This window comes from Bos javanicus, chromosome 23 (assembly GCF_032452875.1).
Source record: "Bos javanicus breed banteng chromosome 23, ARS-OSU_banteng_1.0, whole genome shotgun sequence".
NCBI classification, from domain to species: domain Eukaryota; kingdom Metazoa; phylum Chordata; class Mammalia; order Artiodactyla; family Bovidae; genus Bos; species Bos javanicus.
Window position 1 is genome coordinate 24477393 of NC_083890.1, and position 18810 is coordinate 24496202.

The 18810-nt window shown below is 44.2% G+C and overlaps 2 long non-coding RNA genes across 5 annotated transcripts in view; one reads left to right on the forward strand and one right to left on the reverse strand.

Annotated features, from left to right (window-relative positions):
- The window catches only part of LOC133236408 (uncharacterized), a 45050-nt gene that overhangs the window by 3356 nt on the left and 22884 nt on the right, over nt 1-18810 (forward strand). For 2 of the 4 annotated variants that reach the window (XR_009732877.1, XR_009732879.1), the window contains one exon: nt 2209-2263. The exons of 1 other annotated variant lie outside the window; for it this stretch is intronic. This is a non-coding gene — a long non-coding RNA (uncharacterized LOC133236408). Of the gene's footprint in view, nt 1-2208; nt 2264-17264; nt 17458-18810 lie in introns of all 4 variants that reach the window. One more of the 4 variants, XR_009732876.1, reaches the window with a different exon arrangement.
- LOC133236409 (uncharacterized) lies at nt 13216-18576 on the reverse strand. Its single transcript, XR_009732881.1, has 3 exons — nt 17999-18576; nt 17636-17727; nt 13216-13621 (listed from the first exon to the last, which is right to left on the reverse strand). It is a non-coding gene; the product is annotated as an uncharacterized LOC133236409 (long non-coding RNA).

Below are 18810 nucleotides of genomic sequence, written 5' to 3' on the forward strand. Positions count from 1 at the left end.
GTTGCCGAAGAGTCAGACATGACTTAGTCACTAAGCAACAACAAGAGCACCAAGACAAGCAGACTCATTTATCGTTTGGGCTGCTCTACTATGTGACTGTGGTAGCCAACTTAACCACTCTGTACCTCGGTTTTCTTTCCTTCAAAATTAGAAGTAGTATCTAGTTCAAAGAATGGTCTGAATATTGTCTGGAACCCGTCCAGACACTTCTTTGAGTGAGACCTTCTTTGCTGCAAATTGGCTAAAGGTGGTATTGTTTGGCTCAGGCTCTGCCAGTGTTGAAAGCATCAGAGGCATTTACTGCATGCTTAAAGAACATTATGGAAGAAGATCACAAGGTCCTTGGAGTTAGCCAGAGTGTCTTATAAAGACAGGAGGGCTGCACAGCCTCTGCTCCATCTTTTGCTTCCTGCAGTCCTTCAAATTAGATGCGCTACAAAGAGCAGAAAAATGCAGGAGCCAGAGAGCTTCAGTGATGCTAATTTGCCCATTAGATTTGACAACGTAGTTGACCTGCCAACATTTGTGGTTCATTGTCATTTGCCAAGGTTAATTTCAGTAGCCAGGTTTCTTAGTCCCCGAAAAGTAATCATTCTTTTGGGGTTTTTTTTCAGCTTTATTGAGGTAAAAGTGACAAATAAAGGGTCATCCCCATTCTTAATTGCACAGATTTCACAGAAGCCGTGTTTGAAGAATTTTACTTCATTCCTTAAAGACTTCCAGAGACAAATTACAAAAAACTTGAGTGAATATAGTATATGAAATTTGCTATTAGTAACCCTAATCTATGAAATTTGCTATTAGTAACCCTACTCTGTAAATTGTGTCTAGATTTATGTGCATTAAAAAAATAGTCCTTTATGCTTTTAACTGCCAATGCAATGACATGATGAAGAAATTTAGCTGTATCAATCAACCAATCAAATATTAGTTTAGCATCTATATATTTTTGTTCTTGACCAGAGACTTTAGGTCAGTACTGCCCAACAGAAATAGAATGGAACACACATATATAAAAATATTCTAGTACCTACATTTTAAAAAGTACAAAGAAACATGTATGTGTATAACTGAATCACTTTGCTGTACACTTGAAACTAACACAACATTGTTAATCAGCTGTACTCCAACATAAAAGCTTTTTAAAAAGGAAAAAAAATTTTGAATACTAACAGAAAAAAGAAACAAGTGAGGTTAATTTGACAATATGTTATTTAACACAATATATCTAAAATAGCATTTTAACCTATATGTGTGCTCAGTTGCTTCAGTCATATCCAGTTCTTTGTGACCCCATGGACTGTAGCCCACCAGGCTCCTCTGTCCATGGGATTCTCAGGCAAGAATACTGGAGTAGGTTGCCATTCCCTTTTCCAGGGGATCTTCCCAACCCAGGGATTGAACCCGTGTCTACTGCAGCTCCTGCATTGCAGGTGGATTCTTTACCGCTGAGACGCCAGGGAACATGTAATCAATGTTTAAAAAATATTAATGAGGTATTTTGCATTTTATTTATAATAAGTTTTTAAAATCTGCTGTAATTTTTATACTTCCCCACAACCCAGTTCAGACTAACTACATCTCAAGTGCTCAATCACCCCATGTAGCTAGTGGCTACCATATTAGACAGTACAGGCTAAGCCTTAGCCTGTGCTGTCTAATGATCTCCTGAAATAGCCTATAGGCCTATTTGCTGTGCAGTGTGGGAGGCACAGGAGATGTAGGTTCAATCCCTGGGTCAGGACAATCCCTTGGAGAAGGAAATGGTAACCTACTCCAATATTCTTGCCTGGGAAATCCCATGGACAAAGGAGCCTGACAGTCTGTATAGTCCATGGGGTTGCAAAGAGTTGTACATGACTCTGCAACCAAGACTTAGCTTGAAATAAAAGCAACCATTCACTGAACATGTACTTTAAGCCAGACACTCTGCTAAGTATTGTGTAATCTCATTTAATCTTTTCAATGCCTTGTTACACGGTTTTTAAAAAATATTTATTTGTCTGCACTGGGTCTTAGTTGCAAAACTTAGTTGCAGCATGCAGAATTTTTAGGTGCAGCATAGGAACTCTTAGTTTACTGCATGTGGGGTCTAGCTCCCTGATCAGGGGTGGAACCCAGGGCCCCTGCATTGGGAGTGAGAAGTCTTAGCCACGAGACCACCAGAGAAGTCCTGTGATATGGTTATTTTTAATCCTCATTTTACAGGTGAGAAGACTACAGCATAAAAGATCCCAGAATCCCATACCAGTAAAGAACAGAGGTAGGATTTGGCCCCAGTCTATATGACTTTATCAAATAGCATTTAAGAACAAATGAGTATGTTAAGATCCAAATACAAAATCTAACTCATAAAATTCAATAGAATTTACTTAAATATTAAGCAAACAGGTATTTTATATTTTAAAATACTTGCATTAAAAACACAGTATATTGTATTTTTACATTAGTATATTATAGTTTTGCTTATCCATTTTACTGTCAAAGGTATAGAGGGACCTTTCTCTGGACATGATGGATAGTTTAAGATGGAGTAGCATCACACAACCTTATAGGTCAATTATACTTCAATTTAAAAAAAGTTGGAGTAGCATCTGTATGTGTCTTGTAACATTTGCTTATTCATTCATTTAATCAATTGCATGTAAGCTATGTATGAGACAATAAATTATATATAATTTATAATCAGTTTTTATTCTATCTTTCAAGTAAACCATACATCATTATTTTGAAGCTGCAAAATATTTAAAATACCTGTCTTTATTCAGCTTTGAGATGAATTCAGCTTTGAGATGCTGGTATTTATTCATACTGTAAATAATACTACTGGTATTTTATTATATGCAAGATATTTAGGGGGATACAAAGGTGAGATGAAACGTGTACTATCCAGTATCTAAAATAAGGCACAACATAAATAACCGTGAGAAAAGGCACATGTGTTCTAGCATGGTGTGGGGTGCCATATGCATTAAAAGAGGCAGATTTTTATGCATATGTTTTTGAGGCACCTAACAGTACAAGCTGCAGATCCAAATTTGCACAGGTATGATGAGGGGAAGCAAAAGAAAGAGGGTAGTATTTGATTTGAGGATCAAAAGGTGGGCAGTAGTTCCTCTAGGGAGGTGTGACAGCAGTGACATTCTAAGCAAAATGTAAAGGCAGCGCTGACTGGGAGAGGCTGAGGTGCATGGAATGAAGGGTCAGTGGGACAGGTCGGGGCAGGTTAGAACTGGAAGCAATCAGGTGCATCCAGCCTGTCTGTAGAGGACACTGACCAGCAGGGAGAGGAGACTGTGCTTCAGTTAGTAGGCAAGAGGGAGCCATAGATAGCTTTCGAGCAGAAGAGAGACAGTATTAAATTTGTGCATCAGGAAGACTAATGTAGACAGATCATGTGCGAAATGGATTATTTTAATCAGATAAAAAGAAAGGAGACCTGGAAAAGGTATTCAAAGAAGGGACAGAAAGAAGAGGATGAGAGTGAGATATTCCAGAGTAAAAAATGGACAGATCTAAAAGCTGTTCAGATGAAGTGAGAATGAGGGGGAGAGGGAGATAAAAATTACCTATATGTAGAATAAATACATTCTCACACACAGTGCCTCAGGGACTTACAAAAAGCATGTAGTTGGTAAATGATCTTTAGTTAGAATCAATAGTTATTTTGCAGTTAAGACACAGAAAAAGAAACTTAAGAGACAAGCAAGTCTCTTAAAACACCAATAGTTGGGAGAGGAATACAACTCTAGCATTAGTTTCACAACTTTATCTCAGACAGTATGGAAAAGGAAGGAAATTTATATTTTATTGAATTTTAAAACAAGGTATATGTAAACTATACTTCCATAAAGTGAAGTATGTATAAATTATGCCTCAGACAAGTTTATTCTAAAAATGTAAGCAAAGAAAATAAATCAAAGAAGCACTATGTGTGTGGTCAGCTTGTCCACATAGTGGGGACTCCGTGGTCAGCTCGTCCATGATGGGGAGGAAGAGCCAGTGGTCTTTGAAGTAAGCTGAATATTTATTTTAGTTGGTACCATGCCATTTGTCTAAAAACCTACAGTTCTAGTCCATAGCATTTACAGTTTGATAGATCAGAGGCCAGGGTTTAGAAAGACTGAATCTCTTCCTATCCTCTATTCACTAAACATTTGACAACATAGGAGCAGATTTTGAAAGATATATTTGTGAAGCACCTTGGTATACAAGCTTTAAAAATGGTTGTACTGATCACTCATCTGTCCTTTACAGAGATATACTTAGATCACCTCCTCTATGCCCCACCCTCCAGCTCATACCCACAGTTCACTTCTAGGACCTTACTACATTCTTCTAGCTCAATTGTAGGAATCTTTAGATAAAAATTAATATAAGCCTCTGTTATTGTTCTTCCAGCCCTGCGCTATTCTGTTTTTTTTTTTTTTTTAAGAGTGTAGAAAAACCTTTAACTCTTTAATTTTATATGTTAAGTGCTACAATGTTCAAAACAAAAATCTCTGAGAAGCAGAGAAGTTTAGTGTTCACCTCTTTCCCCAGCCTTTCACTGGATTCTTTGATGAGCCTCCAGAAATATCTCGGATCTGAAACCAAACCCAGATGGATATTTTTCCTGGCCTGCGTTCATCTGGTTAACCACCTGTTTCTCTCTGTGCTAATACAGGAAGGGGATATGAGAAAATGGAAGGTGTTGGCTCAGAGCCCTAGAGGTCTGGGGAAGGTGGCTTTTAAAATAATTATCCTTTATTCACGGCCATGTTCCAGTGCCGCCTTCATTAATGTAAATGCCAAGTGTGCCAACAATGTTTTTTAAAAATAAATGAATATCAGAATTGCAGAACTGGAAGTCACCTTAGAAGCCATTTAGTCTAAAGCCTCATTTTATAATCTAGACAACTGAAGTCCAATTTGATTCTGAAATCAATATATTTAAACCAGATTTTTTTTAAGGTAAAGAAATATTCAGGAGACAACAAGACCCTGAAGGAAGGGTAGATTTGAGCAAATCAAACTTTTACAGTTGAAAAATAGTTATTGAAAGAATAAATTAAGACTAGTCAAAAGCAGAATAGAACCATTTGTAAACTAGAAGATGGAGCTGAGGAAATTGCCATAATGCAGCAGAGTGGGAAAAATGAAAACTAAAGAGAAATTAAAAGAATTAAATGATAGAATGAAAAGGTTCAAAATATATCCAGCGGGAATTTTAGATGGAGAAAAACAAAGGAAATAATAGCTGAAAATTTTCCAACATTGATCAAAGACAAGTATCCTAGAATCCTCAGACTAAAGAATCACAATGACTCCTAGGCAAGGAATATTAAACCTTCACTTAGACCCACTGTAATGAAGCCCAGAAATATGGGGAAACTATTAAAAGCAATCCCCAAAAAAAGAGGAACATCCTGAATGATAACAGATTTCTCAATGTAATATCAAAGGCCAGAAGCAATGGAATAATAGTTTAAAGGTCAAAAAAACCCACAAAAAACCTAACAACCTATAATTCTATACCTCGTTAAACTATTGTTAAAGATGTAAAATATTTTCAGAGTAACACTCTGGACCTTTGTTGAATGGACTCTGTATTTGTCTCTATGCTATGCTATGCTATGCTAAGTCGCTTCAGTCGTGTCCGACTCTGTGCGACCCCATAGACTGCAGCCCACCAGGCTCCGTCGTCCCTGGGATTCTCCAGGCAAGAATACTGGAGTGGGTTGCCATTTCCCTCTCCAGTGCATGAAAAGAGAAAAGTGAAAGTGAAGTCGCTCAGTCGTGTCCGACTCTTAGCAACCCCATGGACTGCAGCCTACCAGGCTCCTCCGTCCATGGGATTTTCCAGGCAAGAGTACTGGAGTGGGGTGCCATTGCCTTCTGCCATAACAAAATACCATAGGCTGGATGACTTAAACAACAGGTCTGGAGTCTGGAAGTCCCAGATCAAGATCTGGAAGGGTTTGGTTTCTGATGAGAGCTCTTTTCCTGGCTTGCACATGTCTACCTTCCTATGGAGTCCTCACATAGCCCTTCCTTTGAGCATGTGCAGAGAACGAAAAAGCTCTCTTACACTTGTAGTAAGGTAACCAGTCCTAGTGGATTAGGGCCTCACCCTTATGATCTCATCTAACCATAATTATCTCCTAAGGACACTTCTCCAAATACAGTCCAGTTGTGGGTTAGGGCCTCAGTTCAGTTCAGTTCAGTCACTGAGTCGTGTCCAACTGTTTGCAACCCCATGAACCGCAGCACGCCAGGCATCCCTGTCCATCATCAACTCCTGGAGTACACCCAAACCCATGTCCATTGAGTCGGTGATGCCATTGTCCCCTTCTCCTCCTGCCCTCAATCTTTCCCAGCATCAAGGTCTTTTCAAATGAGTCAGCTCTTCACATCAGGTGACCAAAGTATTGGAGTTTCAGCTTCGGCATCAGTCCTTCCGATGAACACCCAGGACTGATCTCCTTTAGGATGGACTCCTTGCGGTCCAAGGGACTCTCATGAGTCTTCTCCAAAACCACAGTTCAAAAGCATCAATTCTTCAGCGCTCAGCTTTCTTTAAGTCCAACTCTCAATCCATACATGACCACTGGAAAAACCATAGCCTTGACTAGGTGGACCTTTGTTGACAAAGTAATGTCTCTGCTTTTTAATATGCTATCTAGGTTGGTCATAACTTTCCTTCCAAGGAGCAAGCGTCTTTTAATTTCATGGCTGCAGTCACCATCTGCAGTGATTTTGGAGCCCAGAAAAGTAAAGTCAGCCACTGTTTCCCCATCTGTTTGCCATGAAGTGATGGGACCAGATGCCATGATCTTAGAATGTTGAGCTTTAAGCCAACTTTTTCACTCTCCTTTTTCACTTTCATTAAGAGGCTCTTTAGTTCTTCACTTTCTGCCATAAGGGTGGTGTCATCTGCATATCTGAGGTTATTGATTTTTCTCCCCGCAATCTTGATTCCAGCTTGCGCTTCTTCCAGCCCAGCGTTTCTCATGATGGACTCTGCGTATAAGTTAAATACGCAAGGTGACAATGGACAACCAGTCTGTTGTTCCATGTCGAGTTCTAACTGTTGCTTCCTGACCTGCATACAGGTTTCTCAAGAGGCAGGTCAGGTGGTCTGGTATTTCCATCTCTTTCAGAATTTTCCACAGTTTATTGTGATCCACACAGTCAAAGGCTTTGGCATAGTCAATAAAGCAGAAATAGATGTTTTTCTGGAACTCTCCTGTTTTTTCGTTGATCCAGCGGATGTTAGCAATTTGATCTCTGGTTCCTCTGCCTTTTCTAAAACCAGCTTGAACATCTAGAATTTCACAGTTCACGTATTGATGAAGCTTGGCTTGGACAATTTATGAATTTTGGAAGGACACAGTTCTGCCCACAGCCAGCTCCCAAAGGATACATTTCAGAAAGAAAGAAATCGATTATGAAAGTAAGGAATGGAGTGTAAAAACATTGGTGAGCAAATAAACTGGTAAACATAAAAGTAAATCTAAAGAAGTATTGACTCTAAAAAGCAATACTGACAATAATGACTAATTTGGAAGGAGGTAAAAACTAGATGGAAATAACTAGCGTTGTCCAATAGTACCTTCCACAATGATAGTATTCTGTATCTCCTCAGTTCAGTATAGTAGCTGTTAGCCACTTGTGGCTACTGAGTGCTTAAAATGTGGCTATGCAACCAAGGAAATGAATTTATTTAACATTAATTAGTTTAAACCTGAGTAGCCACATGTGACTTGTGGTTACTGTCTTAAATAGCACAACTTCAAGTAATAGTAACATGGCAAAATAAATGTTTTAAAGTCTTTATTCATTTGGAAGGAGAATGACGTTTTGAAGGCAGTTACGTTAAAAGTTTATGTTAAAACTTTTTAGGGCTTCCCTGGTAGCTGAGCTGGTAAAGAATCTGCCTGCATTGTGGGAGACCTGGGATCAGTCCCTGGGTTTGGAAGATCCCCTGGAGAAGGGAACGGCTACCCTTTCCAGTGTTCTGGCCTGGAGAATTCCATGGACTGTATAGTCCCTGGGGTCACAAAGAATTGGCCATGACTGAACAACTTGCACATACACACATGTTAAAAATTTAAGGACGGGGGCGTCCCTGGTAGTCCAGTGGCTAGGACTCCATGCTTCCAGGTTCGGTACCTGATGGGGAAACTAGATCCCACATGCTGTGACTAAGAAGTTCATGTGCTGCAGCTAAGACCCAGTGCAGCTGTATAAATAAATACATCTTTTTTTAATTTAAGGATAAAGACTAAAAAAAATTTATCACTGCCAAAGCAATAAAGGGAAAAGAGAAACAAAACACTATTGATGCATAGAAGACAGTAAAAGAGGTGGGGGAAAAATCAAAGAAAAGCTGAGTAAATAGCATAAAAACTATTATAAAATAAATAAGGAGTGAATTGGTTATTATACTGGAATGTAGAAGTTTAATCAGGAGACTGCCACGTGAAAAAATCAGGTAGCCAAAGATATGTACAGTCCCTTTTATATGAATGCTCTCCTGGCCTCTCATTGAAGCCCTCCAAGCCTTTCTCACTTGCTTCACTACCTTCATGGGTCCTCTTTGAGACATTTAGAATTTTAAACCTTGAAGTCTTTTCTCTCTCCAGCTCTAAGCTAGGACACTCAAACCAGCTTGCGGAGGTCCCTCAGGGTGCTTTGTCAGGAAGACAAGGGAGACAGACTGGAGGCAGTGTCTGGAAATTTGAAGTTTCTGGGGGGCCCCAGAAGCAGCACAGAATCTTAATCTGCCTTGTTTTACCTTGTGGGAGCTGCAGCAGGGAGCCATGGTCAGGAGGGTAGTGGAGAGGGACATGACAGTTACTGACACCTAGTGTTCATGCCCTTCCTACCCTGTGTCCCCAGCCGAAGTGTGGAGCCCCCATCAGCCTTCTCACACCCAGCCTTGGCCTTCCAAAGCCAGCCCTGGTCTTTGTTAACAGTCTTCTCTTTTCAAGAGGAGTCAGCTGGTGCTTACAGCTGTGGGTGGTATCTTAACAGAGACAGCAGTCTGGCCCAGCAAGATATTTCTGTCAGCCGTGCTGTGTGAACCGATCCGTTCTGTTTGGTTTCCATTGCAGGGATTTTCCAACAAAGATGTTTGGTACATGGTATGATGGAGGGTGACTGGCCCTGCCTTGAGCTGGCTTCCTCACTGGCCAGCCAGCCTGAAAGATCTGCTGGCCTTTAGCAATAAGCAGTGCAGGGGCCCTGTTGAAGTGGAGGCAAGTAAGCAGGGGGCCGAGTGAAGCCCCCTGCACAAAACAGTGAAGCAGACACACGAGGGCAGAGCAGTGGCTCATTTGGAGGAAGCCTGCTGTTTGCTTCAAGAGGGGACAAGACAATAGGTCCATATTTACCTCTCCCTGTTGACAGATTGGGGTGGCTGTGGTGGTCAGGGAACTCCTTGTTGGGTCCTGGGCAGGTCGAGGTCAGCCTGGATGGATGAAAGCCGGGATACCAGCTCTCTGTTTCTGTCCCTCCCTGCACAGGCTCCAGCTGGAATGAAGCAGGGGTCCAGCCTAAGGGCCTCAGACATTAGGAAGCTACTATCTTGGACCCTCCACAGCGTCATCTGTTGTACCAGGCACATCCCTAATTATCTTCAGCTGCTAAAGGAATCCCAAAGGCAGCAGCCACAACAAATTCTGCAGCAGTGGGGCTTTGGGAGTCCTTTTCTCAATAACATCGTCCTTCACCTACTGCCATTCCAGCCTCTCTCTGAAATACAGGTAGTAACAGAGTGCAGGGCCTTTTGTGTTAAGCTGGCCTAGGTTAAGCTAGATTTAGCTCCACCCTGACCCTCCCATAAGCCCCAGCGCCTTCCAAGGTGTCTACAGTGCCCCCTACAGCACAAGTGAGCAAGTGCACCAGCTCCAGCCCAGAGCCACAGTGTCAGGTGCCACCTGACTGTTGCTGCCATGATTGCCTCTGATACAGTAGAGAACAGGCGCCTGGTCAGCAAAGTGGCCTGGGAATCAGCTGCTGGGCCACCGAGACCAGTACAGTTCCCACATGGCAGTCCTGGTCCAAGACACCTATACCAGTCTCTAGGAGGCAGAGCCATTCTCTAGGACAGTATGGGCTGAGGGTGAGAACTAACTGCCTGACCTGACATTGGAACATTCTTGTGTGGTATTATGGTAGGTGTTATGTGTACAAATGGTTTTAGTCTTTGTAAGCATAGATACTGCCCATTTTGGGCCTTAGGGTCTCAAAGCATCCTTGGTGTCTTATTTAGGGTCATATAGTAGAGAGTAGACCCACTCCAGTGTTCTCGCCTGGAGAATCCCAGGGACAGGGGAGCCTGGTGGGCTGCCGTCTATGGGGTCGCACAGAGTCGGACACGACTGAAGCGACTTAGCAGCAGCAGCAGCAGTAGAGAGTAGGGGGCTTCCCAGGTGGTACAGTGGTAAAAAAATAATCCACCTTCCAATGCAGGAGACATGGGTTCAATCCCTATATTGGGAATATCCCCTGGAGAAGGAAATGGAAACCCACTCCAGTATTCTTGCCTGAGAAATCCCATGAATAGAGGAACCTGGTGGACTACAGTCCATGGGTCTCAAAGAATCAGACACGACTGAGCACGCACTCATACAGTAGGGAGTAAATACACAGATAACTCATAATGATCACCTCCAACTCTCATCCTCAGGGGGAGGTGTGTTAATAGATATTTTCAAACTCTCTGAAGGGAAGACGGTTACCTGTGATGCTTTCACCAAATGATGCTGAATCTGTGGGAAAGACTTCTCTCTCTCTGTGCATTTGACTTTCTCAACTTCTGTTCTATTGTTCAACTTCCCCCCCTTAGCCCGGCCTCACTGAGGCCATGATCAGACCTCCTTCTGTGGTTCTAGAAGGTTGAGAATGGCAGGAACAGGAGAAGCAGGGTCCCTTCCTCCCCTTCCACTGCCACCCAGCTCCACCCAGGAATTAGGACTGACTCTGATCAGCAGCCAAACTTGACCGATACCCCAGAGAATGCTGCTGGGTCTACAGTGCGTGAGCACAGTGACATTTTCACACAAGAAGCTGAGTGATCCTAAAACACCCTGGTCTCAGTCAGGCTTGCTCATGTTATAGAGAGACAAGTTGAGACCTGAAGAAATTCCAGGACCTTGGGGTCCTAGGAGATGGGCTTCCCCAGTTCAGAACTTGTCCAAGTTTAGGATCCACCCAAAGCTTACCTTAACATACCCCCTCAGCTCTCTCCCCAGAAGTTTTCTCTTGGCAGAGTGCAGGCGCAAGTGAAACATGAGCCTGGACTATGCTTTAACCCTCCTGATCCATGGACTGAGTGCCACTCCTCCATGGTCACTGATTCCAGCTGCTTAGGGTCCTTGGGGCCCCAGGACCAGCCTTCCTCCTGCCTCAAGGCTGAAACAGCTCAGGACAAGGCTCGTTCTTCTTTCTCACCTCCAAAGTGAAGACGCTCAGTTGTGTCCGACTCTTAGTGACCCCATGGACTGCGGCCTACCAGGCTCCTCCGTCCATGGGATTTTCCAGGCAAGAGTACTGGAGTGGGTTGCCATTGCCTTCTCAGTCTCACCTCCAAATTAGCAAATAAACTCCTGTCCCATCGCAACTGTGTCCCCTGAGCAAAATAAAGTCTTCCTCCTGTGCTTTGTTTTCATCATTAACATTAAAAACCACCTATTACCCCCCCACCACCACCCCCACCCATAAACCTTAAAGGAGGGAAAAAGAGTAACAGAAACTTTTATTAAATTACACTTTTTAAACTAGTAGAGCTTTCTCATTGTGGTGTAGTTTTCACCCTGAAGTTGTCCGCACAGCCCCCACCCGCCTCCACATACAACACGTTCACCAGTGAGTTTTTTCACGTCTAGGACACTGAGGGAAGGAGAGAAAACTGAAAAAGGGGCAGGACACAAGGTAAACACAGCTAAATCAGATTGCAGCTAGGTCTAGGGGTTGTCTGGCTCCGCTTCGAAAGATGGGGAAACCAAGGCTCCTGTCCAGCTCTGCATGACTCCAGCCCACCGTTTGCCTCTGACAGTTGTAGCTTCAGCTAGGTGGGTGAGGGTAGGCTGGAAGGAGGACTGAGAGAGACCAAGGAAATGTTCTCACCTTCTGAAAACTGTAAGGGTCAAGGCAGAAACTACCTCTTTCAGGAATCCCTCTGGTTAACTCAACCTGGAGAACGAACAGTCCCATCTCCAATGAGCTACTGGGCTGCAGTCCTACAATGGCCAATCACAACTGGAAAAAGGCGGGTGCTTAACAAGGAAGAAGTTCTTGTGTAGTCCAATTGATTAGCATATTCTAATTAACTACCACACACACACACAACTGTACAATTCACTCTCTACCCTTCCCGTATAACTCCTGCTCACCTCCTAGCTGGTCCTCCTGTCCCCAGTTCCCTCTCCTCCCCAATCCAGTTCATCCCTCTTTACTCCCAAAGGGTTATCTTTTTTTAAAGGCCAAAGTGATCATGTCACCTCTCTGGGTAATTTCCATCAGTGCTTCTCTTTGGCTCTTAGGAAAATGTTCAAGCTCCTTGGATCCTCTGCAGCCCCACATTTCCCCCTCTCACCCCACCCTGCAGAACTAACTGCAGTTCTCCCAAAGGACCACACTGTGTCACCCCTGTGCCTTCTGCAAGTCCCACTTATGTTACATTGCTAAGTTGTGGCAATTTGTTACAATATATGTGCTTTGCATGTTTGCATGCTAAGTCACTTCAGTCGTGTTTGCCTTTTTTCAACCCTGTGGACCGTAGCCTGCTAAGCTCCTCTGTCCATAGGTTTCTCCACGCAAGGACACTGGAATGGGTTGCCATGCCCTCTAGGGGATCTTCCTGACCCAGGGATCAAACCCATGTCTCATGTCTCCTGCATTGGCAGATGTGTCCTTTACCAATAGTGCCACCTGGCACTGATTACAGAGACAGTAGGAAACTAATAGAGATTATTATTTGAACAGAGTTGGTGAAGAGAAGGGCACATTTGTGTGTGTACTGGTGTAAAGGGAGGTAGATAAATGTTCATGCCTTTATGAGTGGTCAAAGTGAGACTCAAGAAATTTAAAGTAGAACCAACAGATGTGTATGTCAGCCACTATCAACTGCTTGGACTATAAAGCAGCCACGCACCTATAACCAATTGTTTATAGGCTCCTTTGACAATGAAGACAATTTGTTCCCCTACGGCTGGGGATGATCTGCGTGCATGCCCTCTCTTGGCACTTTATAAGAAGATACAACACCTTGGAGCCTTATTAATACAAACATCAGCAACAGTACTTTATTCTCAGGAATGGAAAAAGGAGGGTTAATGTGGAAAGAAGGAAAAGGACCTGAAGGGAAAAGTCAAATGAAAAAGGAGGATGAATAGGTATCACCTCGGGTTGGCCCGGCCTGAAATGCCAGGTACCGGCTGTTGGCTTGATGCACTTGGAACCTCAGCAGCTTTTGTGCCTCATCCTTTGCGATTCTGCTGTGTGCCATAGTGAGGGTGGAGGCTGTGGTCCAACTCTGGGCATTAGACCTCTCCTCAAACAACCCTGAATATTCATTGGAAGGACTGATGCTGAAGCTCCAATACTTTGGCCACCTGTGGAAAAGACCCTGATGCTGGAAAAGATAGAAGGCAGGAGGAGAAGAGGACAACAGAGGATGAGATGGTTGGATGGCATCACCAGTTCAATGGACATGACTTTGAGCAAGCTCTGGGAGATGGTGAAGGACAGGAAGGCCTGGTATGCTGCAGTCCATGGGGTCACAAAGAGTTGAACACAGCTGAGCGACTGAACAACAACAATGCAGATTATGGAGCCAGCAACAGCCAGTGACCACCTCACCGATACACTCCGCTTCCCAGTGGCTACACTGCTGCTGGCCTGTCAGCTGCCTGAAGGCCTGCTCCACAGTGCCCCAGACAGCCCAGATCACCTGTTGAAACGCAGCTCCTCAGGGGTGACAGGTTGGTGGTACTGAGCTGTACACCACTGAAACAGAGGGTATATTCCATCACCCACTGGGACAAGCCCTGTGACACCCCTCTATTTCTTTCTGGACAGCGGGTAAGAGAGTGCCTGCATCTCCCCTATGGCAAAGCTGACTTGCATCCAACACATGTGAATTATGGCTGGATCCAGGGCAACTGACAAACACTTGGCTGAAATAAAGGTCGAGACCAGCAGGACATGAAAGGCACTGACAGCTGTTAAGATAGTTTTCTACGTATGCCTCCAGTAGTCCTAACTCACACTGGGATCTTTCCACGACCTCCTGTAGGTCAGGCTGCCTTTTCTGGAGGTCCTGAAAGATAGCACAGATGGCATCTCCAATGTCTCGAAAGGCATGCCCAGCTCTAGATCAACACTCAAGGTCAGAGGCACCAGGGAGGCCAGCCAATATGGTCTAACAGCTGCTTTCTGAGGCACAGAGAGAAGCAGTTTCAAGTGGGTGGCCTCCCTTTGAAGATGCAGACCAGCTTTTTGCAGATATAATAAAATGTCTCCTGAGACATCCGGAAGGCTTGCCTCCATCTGTGGGGGCTTAGTCTACACACTCAGAGGATCTGCCAAATACGAAGCAGTGTGGGGAGCACCCTGGTCCTGGGGGCTCGTCTTCCAAGGTCGGGGGGACAAAGTGTCTCTATAAGCATAGTGTGAATGACCACAGATGGAGGATGGCTTGGTTCAATTGGACCTGCATGGCCTGGGCCAGGGCAGCCACTGCTCAGCCTCCCCACTCCCAGCCACAGCATAGCAGCCACGCAGTGCTTCCCCAGCTGGATCCACAGAGCATGCCTGGCGGCTTGTGGGCACGACTGAGCTGAGCTGGCCAGAGTGATGTGTGGGTGTGTATGCTTTTCCTCATGATGGTCAGTGAAATGTTTCTCCCCCAGGTAGGTGTGGGCACCCACCGGGAAGCTCAAGGTTGAGTTAGCTGATGAATATCAGCCCTGCCATTATGAACCAGTTAAGGGTGTGAATGTCATTATATCTGTGTAAACCACACATCGGCATCCTCTGCCCATTTTCTTACAGACTCAGCAGTACAGTAGCCAGGACAAAATGGTGGTGATTTAGTCACGAAGTCCTGTCTGACTCTTGCGATAGAATGGCCCAGCACAAATAAGACTCGGTTCTTAGTGGAGATTTGAGATTGTCTTCTTTTCTTCACAGATGACTTCTGCTAAAGGACTTTTAATTTCTCCAGGCCTTCTGACTCTCTTCTCCAAGCTAACATATTAGTGAAATTCAGTGGAAAGTCCCCTCCCATGCGCTAAAATCAAAGAGTGCCTTGAAAAACCAAACTACTTCACAGATTTTACTTGTCCTGATCATGCAGTTCCCCCACAAAGAAACACATGAAGAGATAGTATTTTGGGGGGACAAAAAAGACAAGATCATTTTCAATCTCAGATTTCTGGCTTTTAGTTAAAATTTTAACTCTGGATTTTGACTTTATTATTATGAAGGAGGATCTGCTTCACAGGAGATCCTGTGAAGTTATTAAGTTAAGTTATTCCTTAACATTTTCAGGATGAAAACCACAAGGAAGAATACACTTTAACATGAGAGTTCTGGCATTGCCAACTCATGTGGAAAACCCTATGAACTGCCTAGAGCTTGAACTAAGAAGCTGCAGAGGACTTCTGCTCACGCCACTGCAGTGCCTTTCCTGATGCTTTTCCTCCTAATGAAAATCCACTTCAATAATATTATGTGTCCTTTAGGTTACTCCTTCTCTAAGAGCTAGCGTTCATCCTAGACAGAATTAGAAGTCAGAGATAATGCATTTGTATCCTAGCTCTATTGGCTGTGTGACCTTAGAAAAGTTACCACCCCTCTGTTTTTCAAGTGTTTCTTGTAGAACAAATAGGTTAACTCACCTAACCCTAAAGTCCCTTGATGCACTAACATCCTTATGCGTGTGTGCTCAGTCACTTCAGTTGTGTCCAACTCTTTGCAACCCTATGGACTATAGCCCACCAGGCTCCTCTGTCCATGGAATTCTCCAGGTAAAAATACTGGAGTGGGTTGCCATTTCCTATTCCAGGGAATCTTCTAGACCCAGGGATAGAAATGGCATCTTCTGCATTGCAGGGGGATTCTTTACCCACTGAGCCACCTGGGAAGCCCACTAACATCCTCAGGTTATTTTAAAAGACCAGATCCCACAGAATGTCAGCTGAGAAGATGGCTGAAACGCTCTATCTCAGGGTTTGTCTCCAAGGTAGTTTAATAAATATAATGGGGTAAACATGAAGTCAACAGTTCATTCCACAAATACTTATTGAGCCTTACTATGTTCTAGGGATTGTAATAGGCACAGAGCATAAAGTGAAATAACCATCATAGATACAGAAATCAACCAAATTTCATGTTGGTTATTGGACCAGCATCTTGGAGTAGGAATATACAGTGGTCATCCTCTTCTAAAGTTGTTTATAACTGGAAGGTCTGCTTGTTATTGATGGCTGATTTTTGACTTGGACAGGACTGAATATTCTGACACTTAAGCCTTTAAAGATTAAGCTTATTCCTTTTATGAAGTAATTAAACGTATTTCCTAAAACCCTATCTGGGGTAGAGTTTATTAGTCACTGTCACAGTCTTGGGGCTGACTGCAGTTTCATTGCAATAGCATATTCCCTGCCCACCTGTCTGGGAAATTATCTCACTAAACTTTTTTATCATCTTTCACTTGGAAATAGCAATGTAGCCAACCCCCACTGAACTAGAGGAAATGTAAGTTTCTCTTCTGCTTTCTTGACCTTATGATTTCCTTTGATGTAAGACCTATTCGTGACCTGTCTTCAGCAATAACTCCTCCTAAGATCTTCACAAGTCTGGGCTTCCTCCTTAGTTACTACTAACTCATTACCATCTTAGGGCTTCTCACAAATCATTTAAAGTTCCTCCGAGCAGTCCTAAACTGATCTCACTGGGCCGAATGCAGAGAGATGGATGGAGATGAAGAGGAGTCTCCTGCTGATTTTTCTCCCATCCCATCGCTACATAAGAAACAACTGCTTCTGCTGCTAATAAGCCGCTTTCTATTAATTCGTTAGTGAAAAGGGAGGAAAATTAAGGTTTCTACCTGGCCCCGCCCCACAGCTGGGAAAAAAAAAAATGCATGAGGAAGGTTTAAGAACTTTATGTTCCCATTCAGGTTCAAAGCTTCTCTCACAGAAGCTGGCCCCCAGGTCCCCTTTACTAATTGCTCAAATCGCTCCGTTCTTACAAGTTTCTCTCCCTCCAAGCCGCCCCCCAACCCGCGCCACCCGCAGTCTCTGAAGGAAAAGGTGTGCTGTTAAACATGAAAACCTGCGCTAGGTCTTTGAAGTGCAGAAGCCACCGACGAAGACCGAAAGCCTCGCTTTCCCGCCTTCCTGGTTCACTTCGAGAGGGGCTTCTGTCCCCCGAACTTGAACTTCAGGCTCCAAGCAGAGGCAGGTGAGAACCGCCGTCCCCGCCCCGCCCATAGCCCCTTCTTCCCCAGAGCATTGGAAACCCGTGCTCCAAGAACTGTGCACTCGCAGCCCGCACCCACCTTGCAGTCCCGACCGCCCACCGCCCCGCCCCCTCTCTCGCCCCGCCCCTCGCTTCTCCTGCCCCCAACGTTGTCTCCGACCTCCTCTTAGACTCGCTGCTCTCCCTCTTTACGTTCTTCCTTTCCTCCTCCTAGCTTCCTCCAGACAGAACTTAGTCACTTTTTTAAAGTACCTTTTTAAAAAAAAATTCCAGTTTATGAGAAAGTTTCAAAAAGGGTCAGAGGAATCCCCTTCCGCCATTTATCTGAAGTCGCCCGTCGTCTTCTTTTGCCGCATTTACCCTGCGTCAGTAGGAAGGGTCCTCTCTCCCTCCCCAGCCACCCGGGGGTCTCTCTGCCACCCACTGAGGGCCTGCAGTTCCAGGGACGGGAAGCCGACTGTGATGTTAAAGAGTTAAAGAACTGCAAAACCTTCCTCATGAAGGAACGGGTGACCTTGAGTACCTTCTCAGACCTCGGGGCGGAGTGGGGAGAAGGAATCCCTGGGCCGCTGATCTGGCTGCTATTCACTCTTGAAGTGAGGGAGTTTATTGGGCTTATTCCAGTCAGATTCTTGGCTGAAAGCAAAGGAAAGTAGGTCCTCAGAGACAGACCCAGGTCGAGGGTGTCCCCGTCCAGGACCGTCTGAGTTGGATTCTGCAGTTTGGGAACTTGGCGCTCACCAAGGGAAAGCTAGAATGAAAAAGAGAAAAGGGAAAGAAGAAAGAAAAAAGTACTCCAGTGAAAGAACAAACAGAACCCCAAACAAAACAAAACCTACATGTTCTGGCTTCCCACTTCCTCTGTTTGCAGTAAAGGTTTTCCTGAGCAACTACAAAACAAAATACAGAAGTGATAATTCTTGGTGCAAGACGTTGGCTGCTAAGGAACCTAGAGAAATTTACACTTAAGTTCCACCCTTGACAGTGAAATTGCTCAGGCTTTGTCAGCGTGCTTCTAGTTCTGTTGCAGCTACAACCAGATGTGTAGCTTCCAGAGTCCAGTGTAGGCGACTGGGGGGCTGTTTGCACCTGAAACACTGAGCATTCTGAGGCCAGGCTCTTGGTCTAGTGGGCTCAACCTGAAACTGCACACTTCAGATGGAACTCAAACCCACAGTCTTCTAACTGAAACCACACAGTCTGTCTTAGGACTTAGTGAACCTCAGGTTCTTTTTGTCTGGGCCAGAAGCAATTCAGCAAAGTGATAGGTAAGAAGTAGATTTATTAATAGCCTTTGTAAAGAGGTTGCAGGAAAATGGGGCTCTAGAGGATGGT